This window comes from Arachis ipaensis, chromosome B2 (genome assembly GCF_059453495.1).
Source record: "Arachis ipaensis isolate K30076 ecotype BB chromosome B2, ASM5945349v1, whole genome shotgun sequence".
Classification (NCBI taxonomy): Eukaryota; Viridiplantae; Streptophyta; class Magnoliopsida; order Fabales; family Fabaceae; genus Arachis; species Arachis ipaensis.
This window is the reverse complement of record NC_142437.1, coordinates 26,096,034-26,116,705: the sequence shown is the minus strand read 5'-3', so window position 1 is coordinate 26,116,705 and position 20,672 is coordinate 26,096,034. Positions and strand designations below refer to the sequence as shown.

The 20,672-nt window shown below is 37.0% G+C and overlaps 2 non-coding genes across 2 annotated transcripts; one reads left to right on the top strand and one right to left on the bottom strand.

Moving 5' to 3' along the window:
* Positions 1-2,186: 2,186 nt before the first annotated feature.
* Positions 2,187-2,294, bottom strand: LOC148573368 (small nucleolar RNA R71). Its single transcript, XR_015906787.1, has one exon. It is a non-coding gene; the product is annotated as a small nucleolar RNA R71 (small nucleolar RNA).
* Positions 2,295-18,080: 15,786 nt separating this feature from the next.
* LOC148573367 (small nucleolar RNA R71) lies at positions 18,081-18,188 on the top strand. Its single transcript, XR_015906076.1, has one exon. It is a non-coding gene; the product is annotated as a small nucleolar RNA R71 (small nucleolar RNA).
* Positions 18,189-20,672: the final 2,484 nt, after the last annotated feature.

Here is a 20,672-nt window from a genome sequence, read left to right as displayed (position 1 = left end):
TGACAAAGAACTAAGATCGTGAACGTGCGTATTGAGTTTTTAGCGCCGTTACCAAGGAATGGAACCGTCACGATTTCTGCGCACCATGTTTTTAGTGCCGTTGTCGGGGATTGTTCGAGTTTGGACAACTGACGGTTCATCTTGTTGCTCAGATTAGGTAATTTTATTTTATTTTTAAGCTTTTTATTTCTTATTTTCGAAAATAATATAAAAAAAATTTCTTCTTTTTCGTTTTTCCAAAATAATTTTCGAAAAATTCAAAAAAAATTATAAAATCATAAAATCAAAAATAATTTTTGTGTTTCTTGCTTGAATCTTGTGTCAGTTTTTAAGTTTGGTGTCAATTGCATGTTTCTAAAATTTGTGCATTTTTCAAAAACTCATGCATGTGTTCTTCATGATCTTCAAGTTTTTCTTGACAAGTCGTCTTGTTTGATCTTCATATTTTCTTGTTTTGTGTCTTTTGTTGTTTTTCATATGCATTTTTGCATTCATAGTGTCTAAACATGAAAAATCTCTAAGTTTGGTGTCTTGCATGTTTTTCTTTTCTAAAAAATTTTCAAAAATAAGTCTTGATGTTCATCTTGATCTTCAAAGTGTTCTTGGTGTTCATCTTGACATTCATAGTGTTCTTGCATGCATCATTTGTTTTGATCCAAAATTTTCATGCATTGAGTCTTTTTGATGTTTTTCTCTCTCATCATTAAAATTCAAAAATAAGAAAATTATCTTTCTCTTATTTCACTCATAAATTTCGAAAATTTGAGTTGGCTTTTTCAAACTTTTTAAAATCTAGTTGTTTCTTATGAGTCAAATCAAATTTTCAATTTAAAAATTCTATCTTTTTCAAATCTTTTCCAAAAATCAAATCTTTTTCATTTTTCTTTTATAAATTTCGAAACTTTCAAAATTATTTTCAAAATCTTTTTCTTATTTTTATATTTTCGAAATTAATGCTAACAATTAATGTGATTGATTCAAAATTTTTAAATTTGTTACTTGCCTAATAAGAAAGGTTCAATCTTTAAACTCTAGAATCATATCTTTTTAGTTTCTTGTTAGTCAAGTAATCAACTTTGATTTCAAAAATCAAATCTTTTTAAATTTCTTTTTCAAATCTTTTTCAAAATAAATGTGAATCACATCTTTTTCAAAATCAATTTCAAAATCTTTTCCAACTTCTTTTCTAACTTCTTATCCTTTCAAAAATTGATTTTCAAATCTTTTTCAATTAACTACTTGACTTTTTGTTTGATTTTAAAAGTTTACTATTTCAATCATATCTTTTTCAAAACTACCTAACTAACTCTCTCTCTCTAATTTTCGAAAATCCCTTCCCTCTTTTTCAAAATTCCTTTTTAAATTAACTAATTATTTTAAATTTAATTTAATTTGATTCAATTTTCCTTTCTCAATTTTCGAACTTTAATTTTTATTTTTTATTTTAAATTCAATTTAAAAAACAAAAGTATTTTTATTTTAATTTATTTAATTTTCGAAAATTCTTTTCTGTCATCTCCTTCTAATTATTTTATTTATCTACTAACACTCCTCTTTTTCTTAAAAATTCAAACCCTCTCCATCCTTCTGTGTTCAAATTTCTTTTCTTCTTCTACTCACACAAAGGAATCTCTATACTGTGACATAGAGGATTCCATATTTTCTTTTTTGTTTTCTTCTTTTTCATATGAGCAGGAACAAGGATAAGAACATTCTTGTTGAGGTTGATCCTGAACCTGAAAGGACTCTGAAGAGGAAGCTAAGGGAAGCTAAAGCACAACTCTCTGGAGAAAATCTGACAGAAATTTTTGAAAAAGAAGGAGACGTGGCCAAAAATAATAACAATGCAAGGAAGATGCTTGGTGACTTTACTGCACCTAATTGCAATTTACATGGAAGAAGCATCTCAATCCCTGCCATTGGAGCAAACAATTTTGAGCTGAAACCTCAACTAGTTTCTCTGATGCAACACAATTGCAAGTTTTATGGACTTCCATCCGAAGATCTGTGATACTGTTAAGACCAATGGGGTTGATCCCGAGGTCTACAGGCTTATGCTTTTCCCATTTGCTGTAAGAGACAGAGCTAGAGTATGGTTGGACTCTCAACCTAAAGATAGCCTAAACTCTTGGGATAAGCTGGTCACGGCTTTCTTAGCCAATTTCTTTCCTCCTCAAAAGCTTAGCAAGCTTAGAGTGGATGTTCAAACCTTTAGACAAAGAGAAGGTGAATCCTTCTATGAAGCTTGGGAGAGATACAAGGAACTGACCAAAAAGTGTCCTTCTGACATGCTTTCAGAATGGACCATCCTGTATATATTCTATGATGGTCTGTCTGAACTATCAAAGATGTCATTGGACTATTCTGCACGTGGATCCATTCACCTAAAGAAAATGCCTGCAGAAGCTCAAGAACTCATTGACATGGTTGCAAATAACCAGTTCATGTACACTTCTGAAAGGAATCCTGTGAGTAATGGGACACCTCAGAGGAAGGGAGTTCTTGAAATTGATACTCTGAATGCCATATTAGCTCAGAATAAAATATTGACTCAGTAAGTTAATATGATATCTCAGAGTCTGAATGGATTGAAGGAATCATCCAACAATACTAAAGAGGCATCTTCTGAAGAAGAAGCTTATGATCCTGAAAACCCTGCAATAGCAGAGGTGAATTATATGGGTGAACCCATGGAAACACATATAATACCTCATGGAGAAATCATCCAAATTTCTCATGGAAGGATCAACAAAGCCTTAATAAGGCTTTAATAATGGTGGAAGAAACAGGTTTAGCAATAGCAAACCTTTTCCATCATCCACTCAGCAACAGACAGAGAATTCTGAGCAGAATCCATCTAGCTTAGCAAATATAGTCTCTGATCTATCTAATGCCACTGTAAGTTTCATGAATGAAACAAGGTCCTCCATTAGAAATTTGGAGGCACAAGTGGGCCAGCTGAGTAAAAGAGTCACTGAAACTCCTCCTAGTACTCTCCCAAGCAATACAGAAGAGAATCCAAAGAGAGAGTGCAAGGCCATTGATTTGACCATCATGGCCGAACCTACAAGGGAAGAGGAGGACGTAAATCCTAGTGAGGAAGACCTCCTGGGACGTCCAGTGACCAATAAGGAGTATCCCTTTGAGGAACCAAAGGAATCTGAGGCTCATCTAGAGACTATAGAGATTCCATTGAACCTCCTTCTGCCCTTCATGAGCTCTGATGAGTATTCTTCCTTTGAAGAGGATGAAGACATTACTGAAGAGCAAGTTACTAAATACCTTCATGCAATCATGAAGCTGAATGCCAAATTATTTGGTAATGAGACTTGGGAAGATGAACCTCCCTTGCTCACCAATGAACTAAATGCATTGGATAGGCAGAAATTACCTCAAAAAAAACAGGATCCTGGTAAATTCTTAATACCCTGTACCATAGGCACCATGACCTTTGAGAAGGCTCTGTGTGACCTGGGGTCAGGAATAAACTTAATGCCACTCTCTGTAATGGAGAAACTTGGAATCTTTGAGGTGCAAGCTGCCAGAATCTCATTAGAGATGGCAGACAACTTAAGAAAACAGGCTTATGGACAAGTAGAGGACGTGTTAGTAAAGGTTGAAGGCCTTTACATCCCTATTGATTTCATAATCCTAGACACTGGGAAGGATGAGGATGAATCCATCATCCTTGGAAGACCCTTCCTAGCCACAGCAAGAGCTGTGATTGATGTGGATAGAGGAGAGTTGGTCCTTCAACTGAATGAGGATAACCTTGTGTTTAAAACTCAAGGATCTCCTTCTGTAACCATGGAGAGGACGCATGAAAAGCTTCTCTCACTGCAGAGTCAACCAAAGCCCCCACAGTCAAACTCTAAGTTTGGTGTTGGGAGGCCACAACCAAACACTAAGTTTGGTGTTGAACCCCCTCATTCAAACTCTAAGTTTGGTGTTGGGAGGTTCCAACCTTGCTCTGATTATCTGTGAGGCTCCATGAGAGCTCACTATCAAGCTATTGACATTAAAGAAGCGCTTGTTGGGAGGCAACCCGATGTTATTTAATCATATCTATTTTATTTTCTTTTTGTTATTTCGTGTTTTATTAGGTTGATGATCATGTGAAGTCACAAAAACTACTGAAAAATAAAAAATAGAATGAAAAACAGCATTGAAAATAGCACACCCTGGAGGAGAGTAGTCTGGCATTTAAACGCTAGAAACAAGCATCTGTCTGGCGTTTAACGCCAGAAACAGGCACCAAGCTGGCGTTTAACGCCAGAAACAAGCATCTGCCTGGCGTTAAATGCCAGAAACACGCTACATTTGGGCATTTAATGCCAGAAACAGGCAGCAGTCTGGCGTTAAATGCCAGGATTGCACAGCAAGGGCGTTTTACACGCCTAATTGGAGCAGGGATGTTAAGTCCTTGACCCCACTTGATCTGTGGACCCCACAGGATTCCCTCAGGATATGTGGACCCCACAGGATCCCCACTTTTTCTTCTCTCCTCTTCACACCTTTTCATAACTCTCTTCCCCAAATACCCTTTACCAATCACCTCAATCACTCTTTCCCGTCACCTCTTCACCACTCACATCCATCCTCTCTTCCCCATAAACCCCAGCTACCTTCAAAATTCAAACTAATTTCCCTCCCAAACCCAACCCTAATGGCCGAACCCTACACCCCCTCACTCCTATATAAACTCCTCACTCCTTCTTCATTTTCACCCAACACAACCCTCTCTTCTTCTCCTTGGCCGAATACATCTTCTTCCCCCATCTCCTCCATTCTTCTTCTTCTTCTACTACTTTCTTTCTTCTTTTGCTCGGGGACGAGCAAACATTTTAAGTTTGGTGTGGTAAAAGCATAGCTCTTTGTTTTTCCATAACCATTTATGGCACCTAAGGCCAGAGAAATCTCTAGAAAGAGGAAAGGGAAGGCAATTGCTTTCACCTCTGAGTCATGGGAGATGGAGAGATTCATCTCAAAGGTCCATCAAGACCACTTCTATGAAGTTGTGGCCAAGAAGAAAGTGATCCCTGAGGTTCATTTCAAGCTCAAAAAGAATGAGTATCCGGAGATCCGACATGAGATTCGAAGAAGAGGTTGGGAAGTTCTCACCAACCCCATTCAACAAGTCTGGATCCTAATCGTTCAAGAGTTCTATGCAAACGCATGGATCACTAGGAACCATGATCAAAGTGTGAACCCGAATCCAAAGCATTGGCTTACCATGGTTCGGGGGAAATACCTAGACTTCAGTCCAGAAAATGTAAGGCTGGCGTTCAACTTGCCAATGATGGAAGAGAACGCACGCCCCTACACAAGAAGGGTTAACTTTAATCAAAGGTTGGACCAAGTCCTCATAGACATATGTGAGGAAGGAGCTCAATAGAAAATTGACTCAAGAGGCAAGCCGGTTCAATTAAGAAGGCATGACCTCAAACCAGTGGCTAAGGGATGGCTAGAGTTCATTCAACGCTCAATCATTCCTACTAGTAACCGGTCTGAAGTTACTATAGACCGGGCCATCATGATCCATAGTATCATGATTGGAGAGGAGGTGGAAGTTCATGAGATTATACCTCAAGAACTTTACAAGGTGGCTAACAAGTCCTCCACTTGGGCAAGGTTAGCCTTTCCTCACCTCATATGCCACCTCTGCAATTCGGCTGAAATTGACATAGAGGGAGACATCCTCATTGAAGAGGACAAGCCCATCACTAAGAAAAGGATGGAGCAAACAAGAGAGCCTACTTATGGACCCCAACAAGAGCATGAGGAAATTCCTCATCATGAAATCCCTGAGATGCCTCAGGGGATGCATTTTTCTCCACAAAACTATTGGAAGCAAATCAACACTTCCCTAGGAAAATTAAGTTCCAACATGGGACAACTAAGGGTGGAGCACCAAGAGCATTCCATCATCCTCCATGAAATTAGAGAAGATCAAAGAGCTATGAGGGAGGAGCAACAAAGACAAGAAAGAGACATAGAGGAGCTCAAAAGCACCATTGGTTCTTCAAGAAAAGAAAGACGCCACCCTCACTAAGGTGGACTCATTCCTTAATCTCCTTGTCTATTTATTTTCTGTTTTCGGTTTCCATGCTTCATGTTTAATTATGTTTGTGTCTTTACTAGATGATCATTAGTGTTTAAGTGTCTATGTCTTAAAGCTATGAATGTCCTATGACTCCATCACCTCTCTTAAATGAAAACTGTTTTAAAAACAAAAGAACAAGAAGTACAGGGTTTCGAATTCATCCTTGAAACTAGTTTAATTATTTTGATATGGTGACAATACTTTTTTGTTTTCTGAATGAATGCTTGAGCAGTGCATATGTCTTTTGAAGTTGATGTTTATGAATGTTAAATATGTTGAAAGAATGATGAAAAGGAGAAATGTTATTTGATAATCTGAAAAATCATAAAAATGATTCTTGAAGCAAGAAAAAGCAGTGAATACAAAAGCTTGCAGAAAAAAAAAATAGCGAAAAAAAAAGAAAGAAAAAGAAAAAGCAAGCAGAAAAAGCCAATAGCCCTTAAAACCAAAAGGCAAGGGTAAATAAAAAGGATCCAAGGCTTTGAGCATCAGTGGATAGGAGGGCCTAAAGGAATAAAATCCTGGCCTAAGCGGCTAAACCAAGCTGTCCCTAACCATGTGCTTGTGGCGTGAAGGTGTCAAGTGAAAGCTTGAGACTGAGCGGTTAAAGTCAAGGTCCAAATAAAAAAATAGAGTGTGCTTAAGAACCCTGGACACCTCTAATTGGGGACTTTAGCAAAGCTGAGTCACAATCTGAAAAGGTTCACCCAATTATGTGTCTGTGGCATTTATGTATCCGGTGGTAATACTGGAAAACAAAGTGCTTAGGGCCACGGCCAAGACTCATAAAGTAGCTGTGTTCAAGAATCAACATACTGAACTAGGAGAATCAATAACACTATCTGAACTCTGAGTTCCTATAGATGCCAATCATTCTGAACTTCAATGGATAAAGTGAGATGCCAAAACTATTCAAGAGGCAAAAAGCTACAAGTCCCGCTCATCTGATTGGAGCTAAGTTTCATTGATATTTTGGAATTTATAGTATATTCTCTTCTTTTTATCCTATTTGATTTTCAGTTGCTTGGGGACAAGCAACAATTTACGTTTGGTGTTGTGATGAGCGGATAATTTATACGCTTTTTGGCATTGTTTTTACATAGTTTTCAGTATAATTCAGTTAGTTTTTATCATATTTTTATTAGTTTTTAAATAAAAATCACATTTCTGGACTTTACTATGAGCTTGTGTGTTTTTCTGTGATTTCAGGTATTTTCTGGCTGAAATTGAGGGACTTGAGCAAAAATCATATTCAGAGGTTGAAGAAGGACTGCAGATGCTGTTGGATTCTGACATCCCTGCACTCAAAGTGGATTTTCTGGAGCTACAAAACTCCAAATGCGCACTCTCAATTGCGTTGGAAAGTAGACATCCAGGGCTTTCCATCAATATATAACAGTCCATACTTTGCCTGAGTTAGACGACGCAAACTGGCGTTCAACGCCAGTTTCATGTTGCATTCTGGAGTTAAACGCCAGAAACAGGTTGCAAAGTGGAGTTAAACGCCAGAAACAGGTTACAAACTGGCATTCAACTCCAAGAGAAGCCTCTACACGTGTAAAACTCAATGCTCAGCCCAAGCACACACCAAGTGGGCCCCAGAAGTAGATTTCTGCATCATTTACTCATTTCTGTAAACCCTAGAAACTAGTTTAGCATAAATAGGACTTTTTACTATTGTATTTACATCTTTTGATCATGTTTTGATGATTGAACCCTCCTTGGGAGGCTGGCCATTCGGCCATGCCTGGACCTTGTTCTTGTGTATTTTCAACGGTAGAGTTTCTACACACCATAGATTAAGGTGTGGAGCTCTGCTGTTCCTCATGAATTAATACAAAGTACTATCATTTTTCTATTCAATTCAAGCTTATTCTGATTCTAAGATATTCATTCACACTTCAATATGAATGTGATGATCGTGACAGTCATCATCATTCCCAACCTATGAACGCGTGCCTGACAACCACTTTCGTTCTACCATAGATTGAATGAGTATCTCTGGGATTCCTTAATTAGAATCTTCGTGGTATAAGTTAGAATCCATAGACGGTCATTCTTGAGATCCGGAAAGTCTAAAACTTGTCTGTGGTATTCCAAGTAGGATCTGGGAAGGGATGGCTGCGACGAGCTTCAAACTCACGAGTGCTGGGCGTAGTGACAGATGCAAAAGGATCAATGGATCCTATTCCAGTATGATCGAGAACCGACAGATAATTAGCCATGTAGTGACAGTGCATTGGATTTTCACTGAGAGGACAAGATGTAGCCATTGACAACGGTGATGCCTAACATACAGCTTGCCATAGAAAGGAGTATGAATGATTGGATAAAGACAATAGGAAAGCAGAGGTTCAGGAGGAACGAACGCATCTCTATATGCTTATATGAAATTCTCACCAATGAATTACATAAGTATCACTATCTTTATTTTATATTTTATTTGTCTTTTAATTACTAAATCTCCATAATCAATTGAATCTGCCTGACTGAGATTTACAAGGTGACCATAGCTTGCTTCAAGCCGACAATCTTTGTGGGATCGACCCTTACTCACGTAAGGTTTATTACTTGGACGACCTAGTGCACTTGCTGGTTAGTTGTGCGAAGTTGTGACAAAGAACTAAGATCATGAACGTGCGTATTGAGTTTTTAGCGCCGTTACCAAGGAATGGAACCGTCACGATTTCTGCGCACCACTATGTCATCGTCAACTTCTACTGAACAAAAGTAACGCCAACGTGAAGAGGAAGAAAATACGAACACTTTTATCGAATTAAATTTTTTATTGGAGTTACTGATATCAAGAAATTGAACGCCGAACGTTTGTGGCTTCCATGGAGTTTCTCGTGCTTTCTCTCTTTTCCTTTCTTGGCTTCGGTCAAAATGAAGGGAAGGATGAGATTAAATGTGATTATGTGTGTTATAAGGGCATGTGTCACATTAGGAGACACGTGTCATGTTTCTGAGCTGCTAAATCAGCGATTCAAGTTATAAATATCTTAAGCAGATAATTATAAAAACTGGATATATTAAAACACAAGTAATAATATATATGAGTTACTAATATAAATGACATTACCAACATAACAATAAAATATATATGGTGAAACATTAGCAAAGTTACGTTTACTGAGGAGTATCGATATTTACTCATATCGGCGGATATCGAACTCGATAATAATATTAACTAAACTTTGTTTTTAAATTAAAAATATAAATTTCTTAAATTAAAATATATTTATATAATTTTTATTATTTATAAATTAATAAATTATAGTTTTAATTATGTAAAATATTTTATCATAATAAAAATATATATAAGAATATGAATTTAATTGAATTCAAATAGTTATAAAATTAATTTAATTACTTATTATAAAATAATTTCTAAAATAAGGAACTCCAATTTATAAAATGAATTATAACTTACTTATATTTATATTTTTAAAATTGTGAGTCGTTAAACTATAATTATAATAGAGCCTAGATAATAATAATATTATTATTATCAAGTCTGATATTTATCGATATAAGTAATTATCGGTATTTTTTGATGAGATTAGAGTTGCTAATGCTTCATTAAGTATCTTTCATCCTTAAGTTACTAATGTCATTTATATTAATAACTCATATATTTAACCCCATATATATTATTACTTGTGTTTTAATATATTCGATTTTCATAATTACTCGTTTAAAATATTTATAACTTGAACCATTGACTTAGCAGTTTCAGAACTTGACATCTATCCACTAAGTCACCATTAATTATATTCATTACTTAAGTTCTATTCTCTTTGGCCAGAGCCCTTTAAGGGGACAAAAGAAAGAAATGAAATGTGACTTGCATGCATATATATAAATATATAATCGTTACACATGTCACTTTCATTTATTAACCATGACACCTAATGAAAGTTTATCACCACATATCAAATATTAGAATTTGATACATGTTATTTCATTTGATTAAACTTTTGTCTCTCCTCTACAATAATAATGTTCAAATGTTCATTTAATGTGTTATACAAATGACACTAATTAATTGATCTTTTTTTAAAATGATATGATCTTTTTTTACTAATATTATTTTCATTTCAAATACTGTAGATATCGAAAAATGATACCAAAAAAATATCTCATTAGAGTTACTCTTAAAATGTCATCTAAATTAAAAGTACTATATCTATTAAAGTGTTATAATTTTATCTAAATACAAACTCAAAATTCAAATAATAAAAAAAATCCAAATATAAAATTATTATCGCAGATGCATTATTATTCTCAAATGCTTTTTGATTAATACTATCATAAGAAAAATTATAAAAGATATTGATCTGGCCGTTACAAATCCAACATCATAACTCGGCATTACCAATCATAACTCGACAAGATACATTATAACTCGGCAAGATACGTTATAACTCGACAAGTTACGTTATAGATCGGTATCTTACGTTACAACCAGGCTCAACGGATTATGTCCTGAAATCAAAACATCCAACATAACGTCAAAACCTAATCATTACTCTTCAATTTAGGAGACCAATAGAAATGTAACCGACCTATCTCACTTCTCCTATAAAGGTATTGTTCATACCCTGAACCGAGCTATAAGGTCCGGGTTGGACTAAAACAAACCGGCCGACCTCTTCAAAGGTTGGTCGACCACCGACCTATCTGTAAAGAGCTCGGACGAACTGCTACAGGAGCTCCAAGAAGGCCCAAAAAGGCCCAAGAAAGAAGGGTGGCTGGCCAAAAGATAATGACCTCACCCATAAAAGATAAGATAAGATAACAAACTTATCTCAAGGGAAGGTCATCAAACATTACTATAAATACACTGGAGCTCCCAGGTATAACTCATACACCAATTCTACTAAAAACCGGCCTAAAACCCGTCCGAGATCGACCTCCCAATTTCAGGTAACCCTCGGAACTTTGACGCCGTTGCCGGGGACCCTGGAAGTCATCTCATCATCATGGCAAACAACCCTACCAATGACCATAACTCCGGATTAGAAGAAGGAACGCCAATCAATAACACGGATGCTACACCAACCTCCCCAAAGGACGCACACCAACCCAAGGGAGACAAGCAACCTCAGAATACAGAAATCTTAGATGCCATCCGTGAACAGCAAGATCGCCTCAAATAGCTCGAATAAGAAGCCGACCGTCAACGAGAAGCCGAGCAAAACCTCCGGAGTGAAACAAGACGGCATCAGAAACTGGAAGACAAGCTCCTAAAACTCGAAGCCGACCTAAAAACTAAAACCACTCGGTCTGACCGTAAAACTAGCCCTCACAAGGACCAAGACTCATTCACAAAAGAAATCATGAAAGCGAAAGTCCCAAAAGACTTCAAAGCGCATGACATGACCCCATATGATGGTATGTCCGATCTTAGCCACTACCTCAGCAACTTTAGAAGCCGGATGTACCTCACAGATGCCTCAGACACAACTCGTTGCAAGGCCTTCCCAACCACTCTGACCAAAACGGCAATAAAGTGGTTTGACAGCTTGCCTCCGAGATCAATTACAAGCTTTGACGATCTCGCCAAGAAATTCCTAGCTATGTTCTTGGTGCACGAAATTGTGATTGCTCATTCCTTGGTAACGACGTTAAAAACTTAATACGCACGTTCATAATCTTAGTTCTTTGTCACAACTTTGCACAACTAACCAGCAAGTGCACTGGGTCGTCCATGTAATAAACTTTACGTGAGTAAGGGTCGATCCCACGGAGATTGTCGGCTTGAAGCAAGCTATGGTCACCTTGTAAATCTCAGTCAGGCGGATTCAAATAGTTATAAAGTTTTAATAATAAAAAGATAAGTAAAACTTAAAATAAAGATAGAGATACTTATGTAATTCATTGGTGAAAATTTCAGATAAGCGTATGGAGATGTTTTTATTCCTTCTGAACCTCTGCTTTCCTATTACTTTTATCCAATCCTTCATACTCCTTTCCATGGCAAGCTGTATGTTGGGCATCACCGTTGTCAATGGCTACATCCCGTCCTCTCAGTGAAAATGGTCCAAATGCGCTGTCACCACACGGCTAATCATCTGTCGGTTCTCGATCATACTGAAATAGGATTCAGTAATCCTTTTGGGTCTATCACTACGCCCAGCACTCGCGAGTTTGAAGCTCGTCACAGCCATCCCTTCCCAGATCCTACTTGGAATACCACAGACAAGGTTTAGACTTTCCGGATCTCAAGAATGGCCGCCAATAATTCTAGCCTATACCACGAAGACTCTGATCTCACGATCAGGAGGCTAAGAGATACATATTCAAGCTTGTTTGCATGTAGAACAGAAGTGGTTGTCAGGCACGCGTTCATAGGTGAGAATGATGATGAGCGTCACATAATCATCACATTCATCATGTTCTTGTGTGCGAATGAATATCTTAAAGAAGAAACAGGCTTGAGTTGAATAGAAAAACAATATTACTTTGCATTAATTCATGAGGAACAGCAGAGCTCCACACCCTAATCTATGGTGTGTAGAAACTCTACCGTTGAAAACACATAAGTGAAAATAGGGTAGACATGGCCGAGTGGCCAGCCTCCCATGGAGGTCTAGGGACTAAACGTCCAAAGATTCCAAGCTTTAAAAACAATAGTAAAAAGTTCTATTTATACTAAAATAGTTACTAAGGTTTACAGAGATAAGTAAATGATGTAGAAATCTACTTCCGGGCCCACTTGGTGTCTGCTTGGGTTGAGCATTGAGCTTTCATGTGTAGAGACTCTTTTTGGAGTTAAACGCCAGGTTGTAGCCTGTTTCTGGCGTTTAACTCTGACTTGCAACCTGTTTCTGGCGTTTAACTCCAGAATATGGCAGAGAGTTGGCGTTGAACGCCAGTTTGCATCATCTAAACCCGAGAAAAGTATAAACTATTATATATTGCTGGAAAGCCCTGGATGTCTACTTTCCAACGCAATTAAAAGCGTGCCATTTGAACTCCTGTAGCTCCAGAAAATCCACTTTGAGTGCAAGGTGATCAGAATCCAACAGCATCTGCAGTCCTTCTTCAGCCTCTGAATCTGATTTTTGCTCAAGTCCCTCAATTTCAGCCATAAATTACCTGAAATCACAGAAAAATACACAAACTCATAGTAAAGTCCAGAAATGTGATTTTTATTTAAAAAATAATAAAAATATACTAAAAACTAACTAACTCATACTAAAAACTATCTAAAAACAATGCCAAAAAGCGTATAAATTATCCGCTCGTCACAACACCAAACTTAAATTGTTGCTTGTCCCCAAGCAACTGAAAATCAAATAGGATAAAAAGAAGAGAATATACTATAAACTCCAAAATATCAATGAAACTTAGCTCGAACTAAATGAGCGGGACTAGTAGCTTTTTGCCTCTGAACAGTTTTGGCATCTCACTTTATCCTTTGAAGTTCAGAATGATTGGCATCTATGGGAACTCAGAATTCAGATAGTGTTATTGATTCTCCTAGTTCAGTATGTTGATTCTTGAACACAGCTACTTTATGAGTCTTGGCCGTGGCCCTAAGCACTTTGTTTTCCAGTATTACCACTGGATACATAAATGCCACAGACACATAATTGGGTGAACCTTTTTAGATTGTGACTCAGCTTTGCTAGAGTCCCCAATTAGAGGTGTCCAGGGTTCTTAAGCACACTCTTCTTTTTGCTTTGGACCTCGACTTTAACCGCTCAGTCTCAAGTTTTCACTTGACACCTTCACGCCAGAAGCACATGGTTAGGGACAGCTTGGTTTAGCCGCTTAGGCCAGGATTTTATTCCTTTAAGCCCTCCTCTCCATTAATGCTCAAAGCCTTGGATCCTTTTTACCCTTGCCTTTTGGTTTTAAGGGCTATTGGCTTTTTGCTCTTGCCTTTTGGTTTAAAGAGCTCTTGGCTTTTTCTACTTGATTTTTTTTCTTTCTTTTTATTTTCTTTTATTTTCGCCACTTTTTCCTTTCTTTTTTTTTCGCAAGCTTTTGTTTTCACTGCTTTTTCTTGCTTCAAGAATCAATTTTATGATTTTTCAAATTATCAATAACATTTCTCCTTTTCATCATTCTTTCAAGAGCCAACATATTTAACATTCATAAACAACAATATCAAAAGACATATGCACTGTTCAAGCATTCATTCAGAAAACAAAAAGTATTGTCACCATATCAAAATAATTAAACTAATTTCAAGGATGAATTCAAAATTCATGTACTTCTTGTTCTTTTATAATTAAAGCATTTTTCATTTAAGAGAGGTGATGGATTCATAGGACATTCATAGCTTTAAGACATAGACACTTAAATACTAATGATCATGTAATAAGACACAAACATAAACATAAATCATAGTAAATGAAAAACAGGAAAATAAGAACAAGGAGATTAAGGAACGGGTCCACCTCAGTGAGGGTGGCGTCTTCCTCTTCTTGAAGAACCAATGGTGCTCTTGAGCTCCTCTATGTCTCTTCCTTGTCTTTGTTGCTGCTCCCTCATAGCTCTTTGATCTTCTCTAATCTCATGGAGAATGATGGAATGCTCTTGGTGTTCCATCCTTAGTTGTCCCATGTTGGAACTTAATTCTCCTAGGGAGGTATTGATTTGCTCCCAATAGTTTTGTGGAGGAAAGTGCATCCCTTGAGGCATCTCAGGAATTTCATGGTGAGGAATTTTCTCATGCTCTTGTTGATGTCCATGATCTCTTGTTTGCTCCATCCTTTTCTTAGTGATGGGCTTGTCCTCTTCAATGAGGATGTCTCCCTCTATGTCAATTCCAGCCGAATTGCAGAGGTGTCAAATGAGGTGAGGAAAGGATAACCTTGCCAAAGTGGAGGACTTGTCAGCCACCTTGTAGAGTCTTTGAGGTATAATCTCATGAACTTCCACTTCCTCCCCAATCATGATACTATGGATCATGATGGCCCGGTCTATAGTAACTTCAGACCGGTTGCTAGTAGAAATAATTGAGCGTTGAATGAACTCCAACCATCCTCTAGCTACAGGCTTAAGGTCCGGTCTTCTCAATTGAACCGGCTTGCCTCTTGAGTCAACTTTCCATTGAGCTCCTTCCATACATATGTCCATGAAGACTTGGTCTAATCTTTGATCAAAGTTGACCCTTCTAGTGTAGGGGCGTGCATTTTCTTGCATCATTGGCAAGTTGAACGCCAACCTTATATTTTTCGGACTGAAATCTAAGTATTTCCCCCGAACCATGGTAAGCCAGTTCTTTGGGTTTGGGTTTACACTTTCATCATGGTTCCTAGTGATCCATGCGTTTGCATAGAACTTTTGAACCATTAAGATCCCGACTTGTTGAATAGGATTAGAGAGAACTTCCCATCCTCTTCTTCTAATCTCTTGTCGGATCTCCGGATATTCGCTCTTTTTGAGCTTAAAAAGGACCTCAGGGATCACCTTCTTCTTGGCCACAACTTCATAGAAGTGGTCTTGATGGACCTTTGAGATGAATCTCTCCATCTCCCATGGCTTAGAGGTGGAAGCAATTGCCTTCCCTTTCTTCTTTCTTTAGGTTTCTCTGGCCTTAGGTGCCATTAATGGTTATGGAAAAACAAAAAGAAATGCTTTTACCACACCAAACTTAAAAGGTTTGCTCGTCCTCGAGCAAAAGAAGAAAGGAAGTAGTATAAAAAGAAGAAAATAGAGGAGATGGAGGGAGAAGGTGTATTCGGCCAAGGGGGAGGAATGGTGGTTGTAATGTGTGAAAATGGAGTAGTGTTAAGGGGTTTATATAGGGGTGGGGGGAAGGGTTGGTTTCGGCCATTAGGGTTGGGTTTGGGAGGGAAAAGAATTTGAATGTCGGAGGTAGGAGGGGTTTATGGGGAAGAGTGGATGGATGTGAGTGGTTAAGGGTATTTGGGGAAGAGAGGTATGAAAAGGTGTGAAGAAGAGAGAGGAAAAGGTGGGGTAGGTGGGGATCTTGTGGGGTCCACAAATCCTGAGGGGTCAAGGACTTAGCATCCCTACTCCAATTAGGCGTGCAAAACGCCCTTAGAATGCATGTCTGGCGTTAAACGCCAGCTTGCTGCTTGTTTCTGGCGTTTAACGCCAGCTTAATGCTTCTTTCTGGCGTTAAACGCCAGTTTGATGCTTCTTACTGGCGTTTAAATGCCAGTAAGCTCTTCCTCCAGGGTGAGCTATTTTTAATGTTATTTTTCATTCTGTTTTTTATTTTTCAGTAGTTTTTGTGACTTCACATGATCATCAACCTAAAGAAAACATAAAATAGCAATGGAAAACAAATAGATATCATTAAATAACATTGGGTTGCCTCCCAACAAGCGCTTCTTTAATGTCAATAGCTTGACAGTGGGATCTCATGGAGCCTCACAGATGTTCAGAGCATTGTTGGGACCTCCCAACACCAAACTTAGAGTTTGACTGTGGGGCTTTGGTTGACTCTGCAGTGAGAGAAGCTTTTCATGCTTCCTCTCCATGGTTACAGAAGGAGAACCTTGAGTCTTAAATACAAGGTAGTCCTCATTCAGTTGAAGGACCAACTCTCCTCTGTCCACATCAATCACAGCTTTTGCTGTGGCTAGGAAGGGTCTTCCAAGGATGATGGATTCATCCTCATCCTTCCCAGTGTCTAGGATTATGAAATCAGCAGGGATGTAAAGGCCTTCAACCTTTACTAACAAGTCCTCTACTAATCCATAAGCCTGTTTCATTGATTTGTCTGCCATCTCTAGTGAGATTCTTGCAGCTTGTACCTCAAAGATTCCCAGTTTCTCCATTACAGATAGTGGCATGAGGTTTATCCCTGACCCAAGGTCACACAGAGCCTTCTCAAAGGTCATGATTCCCATGGTACAAGGTATGAAGAACTTTCCGAGATCCAGTTTCTTCTGAGGCAATGTCTGCCTTATCAATGCACTGAGTTCATTGGTGAACAAGGGGGTTCATCCTCCCAAGTATCATTACCAAATAAACTGGCATTCAACTTCATGATGGCTCCTAGATATTTAGCAACCTGCTCTTCAATGATGTCTTCATCATCTTCAGAGGAAGAATAGTCATCAGAGCTCATGAATGGTAAAAGGAGGTTCAATGGAATCTCTATGGTCTTTAGATGAGCCTCAGATTCTTGTGGTTCCTCAAAGGGAAACTCCTTATTGGTCAGTGAACGTCCCAGGAGGTCTTCCTCACTAGGATTCACGTCCTTCTCCTCCTCTCTGGGTTCGGCCACACCAAGTAAGGTTATGGCCTTGCACTCTCTTTTTGGATTCTCTTCTGTATTACTTGGGAGAGTACTAGGAGGAGTTTCAGTGACTCTTTTACTCAGCTGGCCCACTTGTGCCTCCAAATTTCTAATGGAGGACCTTGTTTCATTCATGAAACTTAAAGTGGCCTTAAATAGATCAGAGACTATATTTGCTAAGCTAGATGGATTCTGCTCAGAATTCTCTGTCTGTTGCTGAGTGGATGATGGAAAAGGCTTGCTATTGCTAAACTTGTTTCTTCCACCATTATTAAAGCCTTGTTGAGGCTTTGGTTGATCCTTCCATGAGAAATTTGGATGATTTCTCCATGAGGGATTATAGGTATTTCCATAGGGTTCTCCCATGTAATTTATTTCTGCTATTGCATCAGGATCATAAGCTTCTTCTTCAGAAGATGCTTCTTTAGTACTGTTGGATGCAGCTTGCAATCCATTCAGACTCTGAGAAATCATATTGACTTGCAGAGTCAATATTTTGTTCTGAGCCAATATGGCATTCAGAGTATCAATTTCAAGAACTCCCTTCCTCTGAGGCGTCCCATTACTCACAGGATTCTTTTTAGAAGTATACATGAATTGGTTATTTGTAACCATGTCAATGAGTTCCTAAGCTTCTGCAGGAATTTTCTTTAGGTGAATGGATCCACCTACAGAATGGTCCAATGACATCTTTGATAATTCAGACAGACCATCATAGAATATATCCAGGATGGTCCATTCTGAAAGCATGTCAGAAGGACACTTTTTGGTCAGTTGCTTGTATCTCTCCCAAGCTTCATAGAGGGATTCACCTTCTTCCTATTTGAAGGTTTGAACATCCACTCTAAGCTTGCTAAGCTTTTGAGGAGGAAATAACTTGGCTAAAAAAGCCGTGACCAGCTTATCCCAAGAGTTCAGGCTATCTTTAGGTCAAGAGTCCAACCATATTCTAGCTTTGTCTCTTACAGCAAACGGAAAAAGCATAAGCCTGTAGACCTCGGGATCAACTCCATTGGTCTTAACAGTATCACAGATTTGCAAAAATTCAGTTAAGAACTGAAAAGGATCTTCTGATGGAAGTCCATGAAACTTGTAATTCTGTTGCATCAGAGAAACTAATTGAGGCTTTAGCTCAAAATTGTTTGCTCCAATGGCAGGGATTGAGATGCTTCTTCCATGTAAGTTGGAATTTGGTGCAGTAAAGTCACCAAGCATCTTCTTTGCATTGTTGTTGGGTTCGGCCATGTCTCCTTCTTTTTCGAAAATTTCTGTCAGATTTTCTCCAGAGAGTTGTGATTTAGCTTCCCTTAGCTTCCTCTTCAGAGTCCTTTCAGGTTCAAGATCAGCTTCAACAAGAATGTTCTTATCCTTGTTCCTGCTCATATGAAAAAGAAGAGAACAGAAAAGAAAATATGAAATCCTCTATGTCACAGTATAGAGATTCCTTATATGAGTATAAGAAAAGAAGAATAGAAGGAAGAGAAGAGAAAAATTCGAACACAGAGAAGAAGATGGGGTTTGAATTATGAGTAGAAGAGAAGTGTTCGTAGATAAATAAATACATAGAAGGAGATGAGAGATGGAAGAATTTGAAAATAAAATAAAAGAAAAATATTTTTGTTTTTAATTTAAAAATTAAAGTTAGAATTCGAAAATTTAAACAGAAAAATAAAATTAAATCAAATTAAAATTTAAAACAAATAGTTAATTAAAAAGGAATTTTGAAAAAGTGGGGAAGAGTTTTCGAAAATTAGAGAGGAAAAATTAGTTAGGTGGTTTTGAAAAAGATATGATTGAAACATAAAATTTTTAAAATCAAACAAAAAGTCAAGTAGTTAATTGAAAAAGATTTGAAAATCAAATTTGAAAAGATAGGAAGTTAGAAAAGATTTTGAAAATTGATTTTTGAAAAAGATGTGATTGACATTTATTTTGAAAAAGATTTGAAAAAGAAATTTAAAAAGATTTGATTTTGAAAATTAAAGTTGGTTACTTGACTAACAAGAAACAAAAAGATATGATTATAAAATTTAAAGATTGAACCTTTCTTACTAGGCAAGTAACAAACTTAAAATTTTTGAATCAATCACATTAATTGTTAGCATTAATTTCGAAAATATGAAATTGAAATAAGAAAAAGATTTTTGAAAATCATTTTGAAATTTTCGAAAATCATAAAAGAAAAATGAAAAAGATTTGATTTTTGAAAAAGATTTGATAAAGATGGAATTTTTAAATTGAAAATTTGACTTGACTCATAAGAAACAATTAAATTTTAAAAACTTTTTGACTAAATCAAACCAAATTTTTGAAAATTTATGAGAGAAAAAGGGAAAGATATTTTTTTATTTTTGAATTTTTAATGAAGAAAGAGAAAAACAACAAAAAGACTCCAAACATGAAAATTATGAATCAAAACACACAATGCATGCAAGAACACTTTGAATATTAAGATGAACACCAAGAACACTTTGAATGTCAAGATGAACACCAAGAACTTTATTTTTGAAAATTTTTAAGAAAAGAGAAACATGCAAGACACCAAACTTAAAAATTTTTAATGTTGAGACACTAACAAATTGAAAATACATATGAAAAACAAGAAAAGACACAAAACAAGAAAAATTAAAGATCAAACATAGAAAATCATCAAGAACAACTTGAAGATCATGAAGAACACATGCATGAGTTTTCAAAAATTTTAATGAAATTAAAAAGATGCAATTGACACCAAACTTAAAAATTGACACAAGACTCAAACAAGAAACATCAAATTTTTTTTTTGGTTTTTATGATTTTATTAAAAATTTTTTTTTGGATTTTTCGAAAATTATTTGGAAAAAGAAAAATAAGGATTTCAAAATTTTTAATGAGAATTCCAGGAATCATGCAATGTCAGCCTAAAACTCCGGTCCAGGAATTAGACATGGCTTACTAGCCAGCCAAGCTTTCATTGAAAGCTCTGGTCCAAAACACTAGACATGGCCAATGGCCAGCCAAGCTTTAGCAGATCATTACATACAAAAGCTAAATTGCTGAGAAAGACAAAGAAGCTCTTCTCTAATGACAGTTGAAACCTCTAGAATTCATTCTTAAAAATTCTGAAGAACATATAATAATTTAATTTTTGATATTTTTCGAAAATTATTTTGGGAAAAACGAAAAAGAAGAAATTTTTTTTGTATTTTTCGAAAATAAGAAATAAAAAGCTTAAAATTAAAATAAAATTACCTAATCTGAGCAACAAGATGAACCGTCAGTTGTCCAAACTCAAACAATCCCCGGCAACGGCGCCAAAAACTTGGTGCACGAAATCGTGATTGCTCATTCCTTGGT